The sequence below is a fragment of the Anomaloglossus baeobatrachus genome, chromosome 10 (assembly GCF_048569485.1).
Source record: "Anomaloglossus baeobatrachus isolate aAnoBae1 chromosome 10, aAnoBae1.hap1, whole genome shotgun sequence".
In the NCBI taxonomy this organism is placed as follows: Eukaryota; Metazoa; Chordata; class Amphibia; order Anura; family Aromobatidae; genus Anomaloglossus; species Anomaloglossus baeobatrachus.
Window position 1 is genome coordinate 51,630,458 of NC_134362.1, and position 19,580 is coordinate 51,650,037.

Below are 19,580 nucleotides of genomic sequence, written 5' to 3' on the forward strand. Positions count from 1 at the left end.
GAGCCCACTGGTGGTGGCCGCAGCTTATAGGGCAAAAAAGTGATGACAGGATCCCTTTAATTTCAATCAATGCAAAATTTGGTCCCAGTGCCTGCAGAGATCTGCTCAAAATGGATTTTTCATGTATGAGCTCAGCAAAAGGTTCTTCCATGAATCATCCAGATCTCCACGCACAGAGCTGCCTTTCCTAATCTATATATATAATTGCCTTATTCTGTCTGTCTGTCTTGCTCAAAAATGACGTCATTACAGTGACAACCGTCGCCAAACCAAGCGCGCTAAAGAGCCTGCGACCAACAACTCAGCTAACTGAACAGCCCGAACTACGGGCCGACAGGACGACACCCGATACTTTTCCCTGCACCCACACGGAGCCCCGACTCCCCGGTGAGTGCTGCACCCCCGGGAGCCCACACCGGCAACCCAGCCGACACATACCCACCGCTCGCCTCCACCCCCCCGCACACATTACCCCACTCGGCTCCACCACCCCCGCACTGCGCCCTCCGCATGTATACACTGAACACACACACACACACGAATAGTCACCTGTCCCCAGCCATGCAGTCCCCAGCACTGATGTCCTCAGCGCCATGGCCCTGCTCGGCTCCACTCCCCCGCACTCCGCCCCCGCACACAGTACCCCGCTCGGCACCGCCCTCCGCATGTATACACTGAACACATACACACACACACACGGATCGTTACCTGTCCCCAGCCATGCAGTCCCCAGCACTGACGTCCTCAGTGCCATGGCCCTGCTCGGCTCCACCTCCCCTGCACTCCGCCCCCCGCACACATTACCCCGCTCTGCTCCGCCCTCTGCTTGTATACACTGAACACACACACACCTGGATAGTCACCTGTCCCCAGCCATGCAGTCCCCGGCACTGACGTCCTCAGCGCCATGGCCCCGCTCGGCTCCACCCACCCCACACTCCACCCCCCGCACACATTACCCCGCAGGATGGGGCACATGTCAGGATGGTGGCTGCACCACGATGGGGGCACATACCAGCATCAGCATATTTTTACTTAACTTTACACTCATCATGGCCTTCTTTCATTACAAGCCATGGACATCATTAAACATTAGACTCATCTATTAAAACTGTTCCTTCTGTTGTTTGTCATTTTAAAACCAATAAACAATTATAAGAATACTAAATTACACCGAACCCATCCAGCCCATTCATTACCTTATTATTCAATCTGCTAACCTACATACACATTCTAGACTACCCGATACGTTAGAATCGGGCCACCTTCTAGTTTATGATAATGATTTAACTTTTTTGCTTTACTATACAAATAAATGTGACTATTCATGTAGGCTTGTGTCTAATGAGAACTGTTGTTGCTATTTTGCTTTGTGTTCCATTGCAGAGAATCTTAGTTTATATGGCCGGGAATCTATGCTGGTGCGCGCCTAACATAGATACACATCAGCTAGTGGCACTCCTCTTTCTGGCGCATGCATATGTATCTTACATAGGCAGCGGAAGAGAGAATGAGATGGAATAAGGAGCCTGCATTCGAGGTGGAGATACAGGTTCAGCATACAGATCAGCCCGGACTCGTAGCTCCGGGTGCCTTGTTGTGACAGTTCTGTTACCGGAATGGAGGAAGCTAGAACAGGGTTAATGTATCTTCGGCTGATTTATACCAGCGTAGATGTTTTCCACAGTCAATCATCTATCATCCATATTTTTCTATCTAATCTAGGTTATTGTTCTTCCCATGTCCATGGCTCGCTGCTAACAGATTGTGGCTGATGATGTTTTCTCTCCTCTCCGTCTAGCTCTCCATCTCTCTCTATATCTCCCCGCACATATTTCTCCTCTATCTTCTCACACCCGCCGCTCTCGCCCACCCTTCCCCTTCCTACATCACACACATCCCTTTTCTCTTATTACACACGCACGCTCTGTCACCTTCGCTGACACATCTCTCATCTCGCTCGCTCTCACACTCCGTATTTCAATCAGAAATAATCTTTTCATATCGTAGATATCACAGATTTTCTCGGTGCTGAACCGGTGTCTGTTTTCCTACTCATCTGGAGTTTCTATCTCTCCTCATCTCTCCATTATATATTGTCTCCTTCTCCAACTCGGTCTGCATTTTGCATGCATCTGTTTAGTCAGCCCAGTTTTTCATTTTCTTTACCTTTACTATCTATTTGCTTCTCGTTTCCACCCACAGACGGTGCTCTGCCTCTTACAGCGCACTTTTCCCATTCTTGTACCACTTACCTGTCATTTCTACTGTAGAGCAGTCATATATAAGTCTATGGCAATGGGCCAACATCTATCTGATCAGTCGTGTGGGCAGTATCACTATTACAGCAGAAGTGGCAAGAAAATGTGCAATATTGCTATATAGTACCATTGTGTCACACGCATTTACTGAAGGCATCAAGATTTCAATTTTTTGGCAGTCAGCCATGAAGTCAAATCATGGTAATATATGATAGGGCTGCGTCCTATCACTGTTACAAGGACTGGCATGGCGGCATCAGGATCTATGAAGATCTGGCACTTTGCCTGCTAACTTCGGAGACTCGGGCGTTGAACCACAGACTGGTAGTTCATAGGCAGGCTAGCAACAGTTAATCCCTTCTCTGCTGCTTGTTAGTCTCCTTTGATCACATGCTGTGGGGGAGCCAGTCACATTCGCTTCCCTCCAATGTATGCTGGCTAGACTGTTCCCTTAATGCCAGCTATAGCTTCTCTATACAGGTCTGGTGAGGTGTTGTGATCCAGACTTACTGGTGGTTGTAGTACATTGCTGCGAGTGGTTGTGGTGTTAACCCTTGTTGTCCTTTTGTTGCTGCCTTCCTTCTCTGTGTGTCTGAGTTTTTGTTTTTGTCCCTGTCTGTCTTTATCTGTGTTACCATCTCACTCCTGCCCCTTCCTTCCCTGGGGAAGTTGAAGGGGAGGGGACACTTTAGTTCTCATCAGTAAAATAGTAAGGCACAGGACTCCGGCATCTCTACCATCAGGGGTAATCTGGAGGTTAGGTATAGCTACAAGGGTACCCTAGAGTGAGGGACAATATAGGAGCCCCTCGTCCCTTGCTATCCTGCACTCACATTGTGACAGTTACTGTCAGGAAAAGGGGGAGGAAATGGAAGTTACAGCCCCCCTTCCCACCCGACAGAGCAAGCACGTGACTCGCTCCCTAGCGCCCCTCTTATAGTCAGGCCAATTATGGAATGGCCCGACAATAAGCAAGGAGGCCGCTATTCTACTATGCCGATGATTTGAAGGGTTCCCAGTGAGAGTAAGGTATAATATATCTAATCCTCCCCAGATCTCACTGGTTGCCCCACAATGATCTTTGGCATAAACTCGCTGCCACCAATCGATTACAATAACTATTACACTGAGCTCACAGACGTGGAATTCAGGATCGAGATAACAGAACAGCCCAAGATTAAATTATATATATTTAATCGCCTTAAGGGCACACTAGACACTACAATATATACAAGGTGGAATTTACAGAATATATATATATATATATATATATATATATATATGTCAGAATACATTTACAGGTAAGTTCTGGATCACAAGCAGATATCAGTTGTATCAATTACCTTATTCCCTAGCGGACACAGGGGGTGCTGTGTGGCTACACGGTTCCTGGATCTTCCCCCACGTGCACCACACGAGACCGCCCGAAGAACATCCAAAAATTTCTCAACTGTGTTTATCAAACTGGCTACAATCCATGTCCCCTCCCACCTGGTGACCTCGCTGGGCAGGCCTTCTACCTACCCAGGGAAAGTATGGATTTCCAATTTTTGTTCATAACTCTGCCCCTGAGCTTCTCACATGGAAGATATGACCCTCATTTTTGTTGTTGTGAATTGATCTCCGTTTTGATAGGAAATATGAGAGTCATGCGGGCTTCCTGTGGCCAGTTATTAATTATGGAGGGCTACGCACATCATACAATTTTGCCGAAATGTGTGTTACGTGCGTCTGGCCCTCAGGAATATGAAAATGTGCCTATCTAAGTTGTTTGGGCGACGCACTCCCCAATAATGAAACTTTTCTAACGGCACCGAAAGGCTGCGGAATTCTGAAGTTAGGTTATAAACCTGGAGCTCCCCTCCCACCTCCTGTGTAGGGCAATTCACTCTGCAGGGGGTGTGCTGGATCAAGACCTGGCCTAATTGGATTTTGACACCTTGAGTTTTACATTTGCTGGGTCTCCAAGCAGCAGGAAGGGAAGGGGTGACATCACGGAGTAGCTGACTGACATGAATAACTGTCATCATTTTCATCATCATTTCAGCATGTCCCCGAGAAGACTGAAGAAGCGCCCAGTTGTACTACTGTGACGCCCTGGACTAGCCAGGTAGTCACATACATACCAACACACACACCCCCACCCTAGGCAGTTACACCAGCCATACAAAAACCCTTGTTGCCTCCCTCCAGAGTCTGATGTACACACCAGGTGGGGCGGAGCCAGGCAGTTGGCCCCACCCACCGAGGAGTTCACAGACCTGGAGGCGGGAAAAGTGTCAGATAGTTTTTGGAGGTGAAAGTAGGGGGACATGTACTTCAAGTGTCTGGGTTGGGGCCCGGACACTGACAGCAAGGTTGGCAGACGATGGTGGCCGTCTGCAGGAGTTGGTGGAACTCAGCAGAGCCGTAAGGACCGGGGTCGGGCGTCGGCCCACCGGTACCGGACCGGGGAACGGAGTGAAGCTAAGCACACAGGCAGGGCAATCGGACCCCGACCAGGCTTGGAGCCGCCGTCACTAGTCAAATCCGAGTGTGACAGGAACACCAGGGGTTTCCTAACAACCAAGTCGCGATTGAAGGCAACCGTCCACCCAGAGAGGATATACAGCCACCGCTACAGGCTAATGATCCAAGGGCCAGCGCCTGTGGGCAAAACGGGCTCCTATGGCACCTATACGCCGGGGAGCGGACTACCGGTGAGCAACCACAGGAGTCAAGTCAATTCTGAAGTTAGGTTATAAACCTGGAGCTCCCCTTCCACCTCCTGTGTAGGGCAATTCACTCCGCAAGGGGTGTGCTGGATCAAGACCTGGCCTAATTGGATTTTGACACCTTGAGTTTTACATTTGCTGGATCTCCAAGCAGCAGGAAGGGAAGGGGTGACATCACGGAGTAGCTGACTGACATGAATAACTGTCATAATTCTCATCATCATTTCAGCATAATCCTTACAGTTACTCTATAGAGAAGTTTAACGTTTCAGACTATCTGAATCGATTTCAGATAAATATATATGCAGTACTCACAGATGTATAGAATGTAAATTACTAAGTGAAATAGGTTTTATTGTGCGCCCCTCAGTACAGAAAAATCATACGGTAGTACACTAGGACAGTTAAGCAAAAAGATTCACGCTGCCCCTGTCCAGTGTTCATTCCTCCGTGACAGGCCATCTTCATTTTTTGAGCCTGGCATCCTTAGCAAAGCATTCTGGGTGGCACATTCACCTACTAAGCCCTGCAAAGTCAAGTACAACTGATGCACAGGATGATTGTCTGAGGATGCCGGGCACGCTAGTGAACACTACCAAGGTGGATTGGACTGGATGCTGGACTATGGCAGCACAAATATTTTTCTTCAGCTCTATATACTATGCTGTAGTATACTTTGAGAAACAAAAATTGCATGGTGATGCTTGCTAGACCAGCGTATATCATTTGACAATATTTTGGCAAAAAACGATGACATGGGGGACAAGGTCTGAACGATGATGGTTTATGAACATGATGTGAAGTGAAGCTGATTCATATCAGTATCCTATTGGGGGGTGGAACTGGCCAGATTAAGGTTCCTCCAATAAGCCAAGGCTGACTATAATGAGTCCTAGATACAATAGATTCCAAGGGTCCAACAGAAGACCTAGAGAGAGTAGGGATGTAAGAACATGTGGAAGTTCGGTTTGGCGGGCTCAGCAGGACTTTAGATAATGTTCGGTTTGGGACCCGGACTCAAGGCTGTCAACAGGAATTTCAGGGCCCCATACTGACAAAATTTTCAGGACACCTTCAGACTCCGCCTCCACCACAGCTCTGCCTCTACCCCTCAAACCTTTACCAATAGAAAAAGTTGTTTCCAGCATCATGTCCAAGAAATAATGTTAAAAAACAATTTTATTCCATAAGGTTAAAACCAGCACTAGAGAACCTAAAATTATGTAGCCCCAAGTTACCAATAAATAGAGGTGGGGATACAAAAAGAGAGGACCACGGATAATCAGAGTGAAATACAAATTTTATTAAATGTAAATTTAAAGGTGATACAGGACACACAGTGGTGGCAGGCTAGATGGCGCCTCCTGACGAAGCCTTTGGTGAAACGCGCGTCGAGGCCCCGCCCCCACGCCCGGACACATCCACCATCTCTGCTCTGACATGACGCAAGGTAATACTGATTAACTACTTATGCCCCCTTGCCATTGGGACTTTTATGGGATTCTACAGATCTCCTACATAAACTGTTTACTTTACACTGTCCCTATTTGACTTTTCACGGGCCATTTTACACTCTGTACAATCCTCCATTATATTGCTGCCTGTCAGCAGGTTTTTGCCATCTGGTGGTGTGTCCTGGTACTGCTGTGGGTTGTTTTCTGGCAGGCTGTTTCCATCTAGCCTGCCACCACTGTGTGTCCTGTATCACCTTTAAATTTACATTTAATAAAATTTGTATTTCACTCTGATTATCCGTGGTCCTCTCTTTTTGTATCCCCACCTCTATTTATTGGTAACTTGGGGCTACATAATTTTAGGTTCTATATTTCTTGTGGACCCCTTTCCGGTCATAGGAAAGTTTGTTTAGGTTACGTTAAAACCAGCACTAGGTTGCATGGACGTCCACGAAGTATAAAACAATGTCTTACGCGTTTCACACCTAAAAGAGGTTCGTAGTCTTAGACATCTCCTGCTAGATTTGCACAAGTAAGATATGGAATAAAATTGGTTTTTAACCTTATTTCTTGGACGTGACGCTGGAAACAACTTTTTTCTATTTCCAGACTTTGCCTCTTTGAACACGGAGCCGACCTCCCTGCACCGGCCCCCAGAGAGAGGACCCAGGTGATGCATTTACCGGGGGAGCTGAGCTCCTCCTTTGCATACTTACCTCCAACCTTCCACAGTCCCACCATCACTCGAAAATCTCCAATTCTGCAAACACCAATCAAATATTGACCGCTAGTCATCATTTTGACAGCCTGAAAAAAGCTGCATGCACTGTTTGCTAGGGTCATCAAAATGACGAGCTCCAGACAGATTCGTCAAACATATGCCTATATCTAATATATAAAGCTGAGTGTATGTGTGTATATATGTGTGTATGTATGTCCGCTAAAGGATTCCGCACCATCACATTTACAATTAAAACATTTTGCACAGCCATCTCATTTGACTCAGGGAACATCATAGACTATGTTTTGAAGGGAAAATTTAAACCTGTGCTTTACAGTTATTCACCAAAAAACCTCCTCACATTAAAGTCAATGGCGCTCACCTCCTCACATTAAAGTCATTAATAGGAGCTGTGATTGGACATTCTTAGTATAAGAAGCTTATGTGTGCGGTAATATGATTTCTGTGGAGTGACGGACAGACAGATGGACAGAGACAGACTGAGACATACAGAGACAAACTGACAGACACAGAGAGACAGCGAAAGAGGCAGACAGTGACAGACAGGAACAGAGACAAAGACAGATAAGGAAAGCGACAGAGACAGACAGGGAAAGAGACAGAGGCAGACAGGGAAAGAGACAGAGGCAGACAGTGAAAGAGACAGAGGCAGACAGTGAAAGAGACAGAGGCAGACAGGAAAAGAGACAGAGACAGACAGGAAAAGAGACAGAGAGACAGACAGGAAAAGAGACAGAGACAGACAGGAAAAGAGACAGAGGCAGACAGGAAAAGAGACAGAGGCAGACAGGGATAGAGACAGAGGCAGACAGGGAAAGAGACAGATAGGTAAAGAGACAGACATTATTTTTTTATTTGTTTTTTTTTTTTTTGTTTGTTTGGTTGCACATTACATCTGATCACGCTATTGTTACCCCCAGTGCAAGCCAATCAAACACTGAAAGCAGCTTGCACTGGACTGAGCATTCCCAAGCATAGTGATGCTCTCATGAGTAGTTTGCAAATGTAAAGCACCCGATCTCCGAACCCAAACTTTGTTTTTTGCTGGGTTTCTTTGTAAATTCTCTATTTTGTACAAACACTAATCCTCGGGTTTGCTCATCTTTAATAGAGAAGACTTTGTTTAATTTGTTATGAGTGTTCTATATGTGCAATAATACCAAGATAAAGGAGAAAGTAAAAGCATATATGCATTTTCTGCACATATGTAGTATAATCCATCAGTTCTCAGACTGGCCTCATAAAATCCGTTTCCTATTTGCTCATCATAGAAAACGGTGCTAAACAATTTAACTTGTTAACTAATCAAAGAATGATTCTAAATATTGGCGTATTTTCTAAGAATGGGAAATAATGCACATATGTTTTCCTTTCATGCGTGAATCTGAGACAAAAATAATATCATAACTAAATCAATAAAAAAATTGAGTGATTCTTCAGATATTTAGCTTCACGACAAATACAAGAATCAGCAGTTTTTATCTAATCGAAAAGGAAACACGATGAGTATTAATAGATTCCAATAAATAGATTAAGCTCCTGAAGGATTTTTGTTTTTTATTTAGGCACAATAAGATAAAAATAAATAATAAAGTTTCAAAAATTCTATAGCAATAAGTATAAGAACATTTATCAGCTTTTTACATGGAAAAAAAAATGATGAAACTATGACAGAGTGAGGACAGAACTGTAAAGTTTTATCTATTTACTTTTTTAAGCAAAATTCATAATGCTGTGAGTTTTCTGTAAGCGATGTGAGAACTAGGGCAAAGCTGTTCGGTCAGATTGCAGAATATCCAAAAACTGCAGACATATGCCAACGACCAGCCGGAAAGAGTTAGAAAACACGCTAGTATTCAGAATAAGCAAAAAAGACTTTCTAGGTAAACGTGTAGAATACTGTGAAATTATGTAAAGAGCAGAGATCTTTTATCTTTTCCAAAACCTATATTTTGTATTATCATAGTAAAACGTACTACTAACGAAAACTTTTAGAACATCCCAAAAGCTACGTCCATGAAATGTCAACAGTAGAGATAAATGGATCAGTTATCAATCTATATACAGTGTGTCCACCCATATCCTGTCCACCGCCATTAACTTAAGAACGGCGGCAGCTATAGGCATAGAAGTGGTGTCTAGGTATAGTAAAGTAGCTATGCGCTACGCAATGAAACCACCTATAGCGCCACCTGGTGAAAAACAAGGGAGTTAGCATTTTTATCTCGAAAACGGAATGAGATAGAGAAAAAAAGTGAATTAAAAAAATTGTAGGGCATCATCAATTCAATACGAATCGACACCTTGCATACAGAAATGCTATGATATGAAACCCATGACCCCCCCAAAACATTGAATGCTGGTCACGCACATGGCGCTCATTTAACTTTGATGCTCAAAGTGGCCACCGTCAGCTGCAATGCACATCTGGACTCTGGACAGCATACTGTGTCTTGCTGCACGTTGTGCAATATGGTAGGTGACACGTTTGCACAAGGATCTGTGATATGTTGTCGTAGGTCCTGCAATGTTGACGGAGGGGTCGCATACACCTGCTGTTTGATGTGACCTCAGAAAGAAGTCCAATGCCAATGGGGTCAGGTCAGGTGAACGTGTGTGATACCAATGTGATATGACTGAAAGAATGAGTGTGATTAGATAGGGATCATAATCAAAAGATAGTGATCCCAGATATTATTTGATCCATAAATAATTCAGTATCAGAGAGAGATGTCCTCTGGTTGAACCTATTTCACTATGACCAAAGAATACGTGTCAAACAGATCTTAAGCAAAACCACGATAAAGAGGAAGTAACGTTTACAGTTCCACAGTCAGGAAATTCGTGGTTATTTGACAACAGGTGCCAGGAAGCTGGCCTGTAAAATTCATGTCAACTTGCAATATCTCCAGGAAACTGTGGTCGACCAGTTGTCAACTGGCTAAATGTGCAGGAAATGTGCTGGAAGCTGCTGGTGCCCACAGCAGCTTGTGGTCAAGTTACATGAACATGACTCAGCTGTCACATGCTGGTCACTAATTCACCACTCAGTGCACACGACATACAAAGTTTTCCTATAAAAATACACCGGACTCGCTTAATGATTAGGGACATTTTCCAGGACGCTCAAGTGGATGCACTGTTCATGTGATGCAAGATGCCATGTTGTTTCCTACTCATTAATCAAGTCCCTCCGATGAGAAGGATTGCTACAACATAACGGTAATGTTGATGCATATTTCTGTTATTGTATAAGATTCTATGACTAAAAAGTAGTTCTAATGCCTATGTACCATTGACTATTCATGTGCTATTAAAATAAATAGTAGCTTGCTATAAAGAATATTAGTATTCGTGCCTGATTAGGATATCAGTGAGCGCTTCGTAAGTACGGGCTTTCAGCCCCCTTTTTAGTAGAATTTAGCAAGACAGCGTGGAGGCCACTCCATGCAGCCACCATACTCAATGACTTGTAGGAAGGTCTCCATAAGGTATCGCTTCACGTCCGCAGCCTTGTGAGTTTTACACGTTCTAATCATAGCATTTCTGTATGCAATGTGTCGATTCGTATTGAATTGATGATGCCCTACAACTTTGTAATTCACTTTTTTTCTCTATCTCGTTCCGTTTTTGAGATAAAAATGCTAACTCCGTTGTTTTCCACAAAGTAGGTGCTATAGGTGGTTTCATTGCATAGCGCATGGCTACTTTACTATACCTAGACACCACTTCTATGCCTATAGCTGCTGCCGTTCTCAAGTTAATAGTGGTTGACAGGATATGGGTGGACACACTGTAGTAGGAAAACTATTTCATAAAGTCAACCCACCAATTACTAATTTGTACCATAGATCATATGTTATCACAATCTATGGAGTCTTTCATCTAGCTCATGGTTATTTTTTAATATCTGGTTTACAGAAATGTCTACTGTACACAAATTTGTCTGAAAAATACCAATTTTAGCTTCATTTTTTTTATTATTAGTATCCCAAGTCTCAAATGCCGTAGATACAAATCTTCCAGGATATTATCAACCCACAGGACAAGATCTGCTTTAGCTAGAAGACAACAACCCATACTAGATGGACAATAGAGAGATTTACAGGACACTAAGGAAGAACATAAATTTGCACCAAACAAAGACATTGTGATCCCTCCATCAGAGAGACCTTAGTGGCTATTGTACTAACTGTGGTATATGCATTTGTAGGTCATTAGCACCTGGCCCCAGTCATTACAATATAGACATACTCATTAGATGCCATTCACAAGAAAACATCCTCATGCTTCACTTACTCATCCATTATATTCTTCTAATATGTAAATCTGAGTGTTTTTATGTATGTATGTATGTATGTGTGTATATGTATGTGTGTGTGTGTGTGTGTGTGTGTGTGTGTGTGTATGTATGTATGTACACTACAGTTGAAAACTTTAGGGTCACTTACATATTTCCTTATTTCTGAAAGAAAAGCACTTTTTTTTTCAATGAAGCTAACATTAAATTAAACCGAAATCCCCTCTATACATTGTTAATTTGGTAAATGACTATTCTAGCTGCAAACGTCTGGTTTTGAATGCAATATCTACATAGGTTTATAGAGGCCCATTTCCAAGAACCACCACTGCTCTAATGGTACATTGTGTTTGCTAACTGTGTTATAAGGCTAATAGATGTTTAGAAATCCCTTCAAAACCCTTGTGCAAGTATGTTAGCATAGCTGAAAACAGTTTTGCTGATTAGAGAAGCTATAAAACCGACCTTCCTTTGAGCTAGTTGAGAATCTGGAGCATTACATTTGTTGGTTCCATTAAACTCTCAAAATGGCCAGAAAAAGAGAACTTTCATGTGAAACGCGACAGTCTATTCTTGTTCTTAGAAATGAAAATATTCCATGTGAGAAATTGCCAAGAAACTGAAGATTTCCTACAACGTACTACTCCCTTCAGAGGAGAGCACAAACAGGCTCTAACCAGAGTAGAAAGAGAAGTGGGAGGCCGCGCTGCACAACTGAGCAACAGGACAAGTACATTAGAGTCTCTAGTGTGAGAAATCGATGCCTCACAGGTCCTCAACTGGCACCTTCAATAAATAGTACCCGCAAAACACCAGTGTCAACGTCTACTGTGAAGAGGCGACTCCGGGATGCTGGCCTTCAGAGCAGAGTGGCAAAGAAAAAGCCATATCTGAGACTGGCTAATAAAAGGAAAAGATTAATATGGGCAAAAGAACACAGACATTGGACAGAGGAAGATTGGAAAAAAGTGTTATGGACAGACGAATCGTAGTTTGAGGTGTTTGGATCACACAGAAGAACATTTGTGAGACACAGAACTACTGAAAGGATGCTGGAAGACTGCCTGACGTCATCTGTCAAGCATGGTGGAAGTAATGTGATGGTCTGGGGTTGCTTTGGTGCTGGTAAAGTGGGAGATTTGTCCAAGGTAAAAGGGATTTTGAATAAGGAAGACTATCACTCCTTTTTGAAATCCCATGCCATACCCTGTGGACAGCGCTTGATTGGAGCCAATTTCATCCTACACCAGGACAATGACCCAATGCGCACCTCCAAATTATGCATGAACTATTTAGGGAAGAAGCGGGCAGCTGGTATTCTATCTGTAATGGAGTGGCCAGCACAGTCACCAGATCTAACCCTACAGAGCTGTTGTGGGAGCAGCTTGACCGTATGGTGCAAAAAGTGCCCATCAAGACAATCCAACTTGTGAGAGGGGGAAGCATGGGGGGAAATATCTCCAGATTACCTCCGCAAATTAACAGCTAGAATGCCAAAGGTCTGCAAAGCTAGAATTGCTGCAAAGGAGCATTCTGTGCCGAAAGCAAAGTGCGAAGGAGAAAATTATTATTTCAAGTAAAAATCATTATTTCTAACCTCGTCAATGTCTTTCTATTCATTATGCAGCCAATTTGATAAATAAAAGTAGGATTTTTCATGGAAAAGACAAAACTGTCCGGGTGACTCCAAACTTTTAAACTGTAGTGTATGTGTGTATGTGTATGCATGTGTCTATGTCCGGTAAAGGAATCCTCACCATCGAATTTACAATTACAAAATTTTGCACAGACACCTCATTTGAGTAAGGGAACATCATAGACTATGTTTTGAGGGGAAAATTTAACAACGCACAGTTATTCGCCAAAAAACCTGCTTACAAAAACCTACAGCAAGTTAAATATGTTGTAAAAAATCCCTGAGCTCCTCTATTTGTTCCATTTTTATATTTTCATTGCATCACTCCATTGCAAAGATGTCCACATGTGTTGCTTTTAAAGGGCAACATGTGAAATCTCTGCTTGCAGACTCTTCTTTAGAGTCTTCTCAGGATTTGTGCTCTTTCATTCTTCAATCCCAGACACTGCCAATCAAAGTTCGGCACTATCTGAGATTGATAGATCAGCTACCGAGCTGGGAGGGAGCGGTGAAAGTGCATATCCCTGAGAAGACTGAAGAAGTGCCCAATTGTACTACAAGCAGAGATTTCACATACTGCGCTCCAAAATCAATAGATGTGAATACCTCTGAAATGGAGTGATGTAATATAAAACGTAAAAACGAGGTAGAATTAGGAGAGCTAAGGAATTTTTACAAGGTAATTACAATTATTTTTTTTTTTTTTAGCAAGTGACAGGTCCTATATGCATTAACCTTACTGTCTTTCATGATTTTTTTTGTATGGCATTACCGACGCGGCTTTGGTAATCCAGATTTGTTAGCCTTTATTCGTCATTTCCAATTTTTCACATTTTAAGCAATGCCCTAGTAGAATACAAAATCTAACTTTTTGCTTTTTTTTGGTGCAGTTAAAGACTAAAGTGCAACATTTTAAAGTATTATTGAAAGGATCATGAGACATTTTACTCTAAAAAGGAAAAGTAGAGCCAATAAATAAGGATCTTTGAAATCGTGCCAATTAATTACACATTGTGTTCTCATATTAATGAATTGGGGGCAAAATCATTAATCTAAAAAAATAAATAAAAAAAATAAATAAATATATATATATATATATATCGTATACACTGGGTACATATATATATATATATATACACACCGTATATACTGTGTATATATATATGTTTTTATATATATATATATATATATATATATATATGCACACCGTGTATATATACCGTATATATATTTATATATATTATATATATATATATATATACAGTTAGGTCCAGAAATAATTGGACAGTGACACAAGATTTGTTATTTTAGCTGTTTACAAAAACATGTTCAGAAATTCAATTATATATATATATATAATATGGGCTGAAAGTGCACACTCCCAGCTGCAATATGAGAGTTTTCACATCCAAATCGGAGAAAGGGTTTAGGAATCATAGCTCTGTAATGCATAGCCTCCTCTTTTTCAAGGGACCAAAAGTAATTGGACAAGGGACTCTAAGGGCTGCAATTAACTCTGAAGGCGTCTCCCTCGTTAACCTGTAATCAATGAAGTAGTTAAAAGGTCTGGGGTTGATTACAGGTGTGTGGTTTTGCATTTGGAAGCTGTTGCTGTGACCAGACAACATGCGTTCTAAGGAACTCTCAATTGAGGTGAAGCAGAACATCCTGAGGCTGAAAAAAAAGAAAAAATCCATCAGAGAGATAGTAGACATGCTTGGAGTAGCAAAATCAACAGTCGGGTACATTCTGAGAAAAAAGGAATTGACTGGTGAGCTTGGGAACTCAAAAAGGCCTGGGCGTCCACGGATGACAACAGTGGTGGATGATCGCCGCATACCTTCTTTGGTGAAGAAGAACCCGTTCACAACATCAACTGAAGTCCAGAACACTCTCAGTGAAGTAGGTGTATCTGTCTCTAAGTCAACAGTAAAGAGAAGACTCCATGAAAGTAAATACAAAGGGTTCACATCTAGATGCAAACTATTCATCAATTCCAAAAATAGACAGGCCAGAGTTAAATTTGCTGAAAAACACCTCATGAAGCCAGCTCAGTTCTGGAAAAGTATTCTATGGACAGATGAGACAAAGATCAACCTGTACCAGAATGATGGGAAGAAAAAAGTTTGAAGAAGAAAGGGAACGGCACATGATCCAAGGCACATCACATCCTCTGTAAAACATGGTGGAGGCAACGTGATGGCATGGGCATGCATGGCTTTCAATGGCACTGGGTCACTTGTGTTTATTGATGACATAACAGCAGACAAGAGTAGCCGGATGAATTCTGAAGTGTACCGGGATATACTTTCAGCCCAGATTCAGCCAAATGCCGCAAAGTTGATCGGACGGCGCTTCATAGTACAGATGGACAATGACCCCGAGCATACAGCCAAAGCTACCCAGGAGTTCATGAGTGCAAAAAAGTGGAACATTCTGCAATGGCCAAGTCAATCACCAGATCTTAACCCAATTGAGCATACATTTCACTTGCTCAAATCCAGACTTAAGACGGAAAGACCCACAAACAAGCAAGACCTGAAGGCTGCGGCTGTAAAGGCCTGGCAAAGCATTAAGAAGGAGGAAACCCAGCGTTTGGTGATGTCCATGGGTTCCAGACTTAAGGCAGTGATTGCCTCCAAAGGATTCGCAACAAAATATTGAAAATAAAAACTTTTTTTGGGTTTGGTTTATTTGTCCAATTACTTTTGACCTCCTAAAATGTGGAGTGTTTGTAAAGAAATGTGTACAATTCCTACAATTTCTATCAGATATTTTTGTTCAAACCTTCAAATTAAACGTTACAATCTGCACTTGAATTCTGTTGTAGAGATTTCATTTCAAATCCAATGTGGTGGCATGCAGAGCCCAACTCGCCAAAATTGTGTCACTGTCCAAATATTTCTGGACCTAACTTTATGTATATATATATATATATATATATACACACACACCGTGTGTATATATATATATATATATATATATATATGTATATATATACACAGTATATATATACCGTATATATAAGATAATAAAGATAAGACAAAAAACAACTTTATAAAACACCCTGTAATGATGAATCAGGGCTAATGTGTTGTATTTAGGAAATAGTATTGATAACAGCCCTATAAAATGTAATAAGTAACAAAATACCATCTGCCACCGTCGTCCACAGTCTGCCACACCAGACCTCCGGCATCAAACTGTATAGCTGTGACAAGCAGGGCCAGCCTCCGCACGTGAGACCTGTCGAAAAATTAAGAATAGGTTTTGTCATCGTGAGACAAGCTGTTTATGTTCTATCAGGGCATATTAGTCATCAGCTGACAATATAAGGCATATGGGGCCCCGCGACTCTCCCCCCAACCGGCTAGCTTTGCGCCCCTATTGAAAACATATGATCTCTCAGCAGAGCCAAATATTAGTGTGGACCCTGGAGAGGTAACTGTTTGTCCCACAACATGGCCAACATTGGAGTCAGAGTTATTTCCACCTCTTGCATATGTCACAAATATATGATAGATGTGGGTCCTGAAAGTGGAACCTGCATCTATCCCGATAACGTGCTCTCGTTGCATACTGTGTCAGGCTCCATTCTTATTTGTTTAACTTGCTGATATTCCTCAGATCTTTACAGACATCATCACTATCCCCATTGGGGCTCAAAATCTATAAATTCCCTATTGGTAGGTCTATGGAGTATGGTGGAAAATGGAGGAAACCCATGCAAACACGGGGAAAACATACAAACTCCTTTGAGATGTTGTCCTTGGTGGGATTGGACCCAGGGCCCCAGCGCTGCAAAGCAGCAGTGCTAACCACTGAGCCACCGTGTCGTGCTAAGCAGTGGGCCACCGTGCCGTGCTAACCACTGAGCCACCGTGCCGTGCTAACCCCTGAGCCACTGTGCAGTGCTAACCACTAAGACACCGTGACGTGCTAACCACTGAGCAGTGCTAATCACTGAGCTACCATGCCATGCTAACCACTGAGCTACCGTGCCGTGCTAATCACTGATCCACTGTGCAGTGCTAACTACTGAGCCACTGTGCCGTGCTAACCAATGAGCTACTGTGCCGTGCTAACCACTGAGCCACCGTGTCATGCAAACCACTGAGCCACTGTGCAGTGCTAACCACTGTGCCACCTTGCCATGCTAAACACTGAGCCTCCGTGCAGTGTTAACCACTGAGCCACCTGGCTACCCCATCTTCAGATAGAGGTCGGTTCCCCAGGTTGGACCTGCATCTTTCATACCCAAAGGATATTCCTTGAATGTCCAAGATGGAAACACTCTCGAATGCAAGAAAATGACAGAAACAGTAATAAAGGAAGCCAATGATATAATCACTGAACTCCGGCATTTTCTGCTGAGCTGCTTGGATTGGCTGCTACAAATGAATTTGGGAAGTAAAATGTACGAAGGAGAGATTGATACCGGATCAGTCCCCGGCAGGAGCGATGACTCTTTTCCTACCTAGTGTTTGTGTTACCTTCTCTGTCTGACAGACAGCTGCTAATCTCTGTACGTGTGAAGATGTGAGGCACCTGCAAACTCCCCAACTACCGGCAATTACTGCTAACCTGGTAATATGCAGCCAGGATATCGGTATTTTTTAGGAAAATATACTTGGGCAGGTGCAACAATAATATTCTTGCCTATAGTGCAGATATGATTGTTTCAGGTCCATCAAATTAGGTTCCTATTGGTTTATGTATTTAATGGACCTTCTTAAAGCATCGGTGCAGGGCTTCGTTTTATTTTTCATCACTGGAGTGGTGTTTTAAATCCCTCTGCACCATGTTTTAACCCTTTTTCGCCATCACTCCTGTCCCACAACTTTTGAATGGTCAGAAGTTACAACAGAAGCTCTCAATGTAAGTCTATGAGAGACAGAATGAGGCTCTCATAGACTTGTTTTGAGTTATGACCTCCGGCGCGCTCTATGAATCACCAAAGCAACCAGCAGGTCACAAATTATTGAAGGCCGACCGTAGTGGTGCAGAGAACAGATGAAGATGGGGGAGGGTGACTATAAGACAGGGGGCAGAGGACTTAGAATTAAAGCGACACTCCAGAGGTGAAATTAAAAAAAAACAACTCTTGGAGAGGTGCTTTAACATGATTTTGTATAGGCTAATTTTAATTACACATTAATATGCAATGAGCCAGAAATTTACTATGAGACAAAATGGGAAAGACTTAGTTATTCCTATTGCATAGGTTTTGTGTAGTTTTTTTTTTTGGGGGGGGGGGGTTGTACAGCTTTAGGTTAAGTTCCCAGAATTCGCTTTTGGACAGTTTTTGACGCTGCATATTTTCGCTGCTCCAAAATCACAGCATCTTACACTTCCAACAAAGTGGATAGTATTTATAGAAATCTCCTGTTCACTGCACTTTAACGCAGTGTAAACTGACCTACGGTGCATTTTTAAAAACCGCAACATGCCAATTTCTCTTGTGGGCATGCTGAGTTTTATGTGTGGATTTTTCCCTATAGACTTGTATTAGATGTGGAAAATCCGCAGATAATATATAGCGAAAAAGTAGTGTAAAAACAAAATACCTCGAAGTAGCAAAAACAACAAAAAGGCAACGTCAAAAATGCACGTAAATCAAACTGAAAAGGAGAGAGCGCAATAGGATTTTACCAGAATAAATATATATAGTGGTGTATGAGGGATAACACTCACCTGGCAGGGCTGCGGAATGGCACAACCCCTATGAAGGTATAAGTAATAATGGCGGCTGCCGCAGCCCCACGTAGGTTAATGTATGGTGAAGGAGAGAAGATTCAGGTTTAACGCCGCGCTACCGCCAATAAGGAAAGAATTGTTGATTAATGATAATATCTTTATTCCATAGGTTGACGTGTTTCTGGGATTCAGTCCCCTTCTTCAGGACCAAGAAAATCAACAAACTTTTGTTGATTTTTTTGGTCTTGAGGAAGGGGACTGGATCCCCGAAACATGTCGACCTATGGAATAAAGATATTATCATTAATCAACAATTTTTTTCCTTATTGTCGGTAGCACGGCATTAAACCCGATTCTTCTCTCCTGCACTGTATAAAAATGGACATAAAAAAGCGCTCAAAAATAAAATAAAAAATGCAATTTAGCTAATAAGTGCAGTAATGCTGCGTAAAAGCTGCAAGATCAAAGACTCACCAAATATAGCCTTGGGTATGTGTATAAGAAGTCCTTTTTCAGACGGATTTTACCTTAAATCCACATGAAAAAAAAAGACTTAAAAGATGCTAAAAAGAATGAACAAATGCAATACAATGTGAAGCGACTTGCTGTGCACATGTCCAGTCTTTTTGAGCTTTTTTCAGGCGTCAAAAGTTGTAAAGCCGTTAAAAGAAGTGACCTGACCCTTCTTCAGGTGAGTTCTAAACACTAATATATATATATATATATATATATATATATATATATATATATATATATATACACATATATATATACAT

At 42.3% G+C, this 19,580-nt stretch overlaps 2 protein-coding genes across 3 annotated transcripts in view; one reads left to right on the forward strand and one right to left on the reverse strand.

Annotated features, from left to right (window-relative positions):
* Positions 1-19,580, forward strand: part of MACROD1 (mono-ADP ribosylhydrolase 1) — a 1,024,390-nt gene that overhangs the window by 699,284 nt on the left and 305,526 nt on the right. The window lies entirely within an intron of this gene.
* Positions 1-19,580, reverse strand: part of FLRT1 (fibronectin leucine rich transmembrane protein 1) — a 293,497-nt gene that overhangs the window by 171,694 nt on the left and 102,223 nt on the right. The window contains exon 2 of the mRNA XM_075326646.1: positions 16,261-16,353. The gene's annotated coding sequence lies outside the window, so the exon portion shown is untranslated. The remainder of the gene's footprint in view (positions 1-16,260; positions 16,354-19,580) is intronic.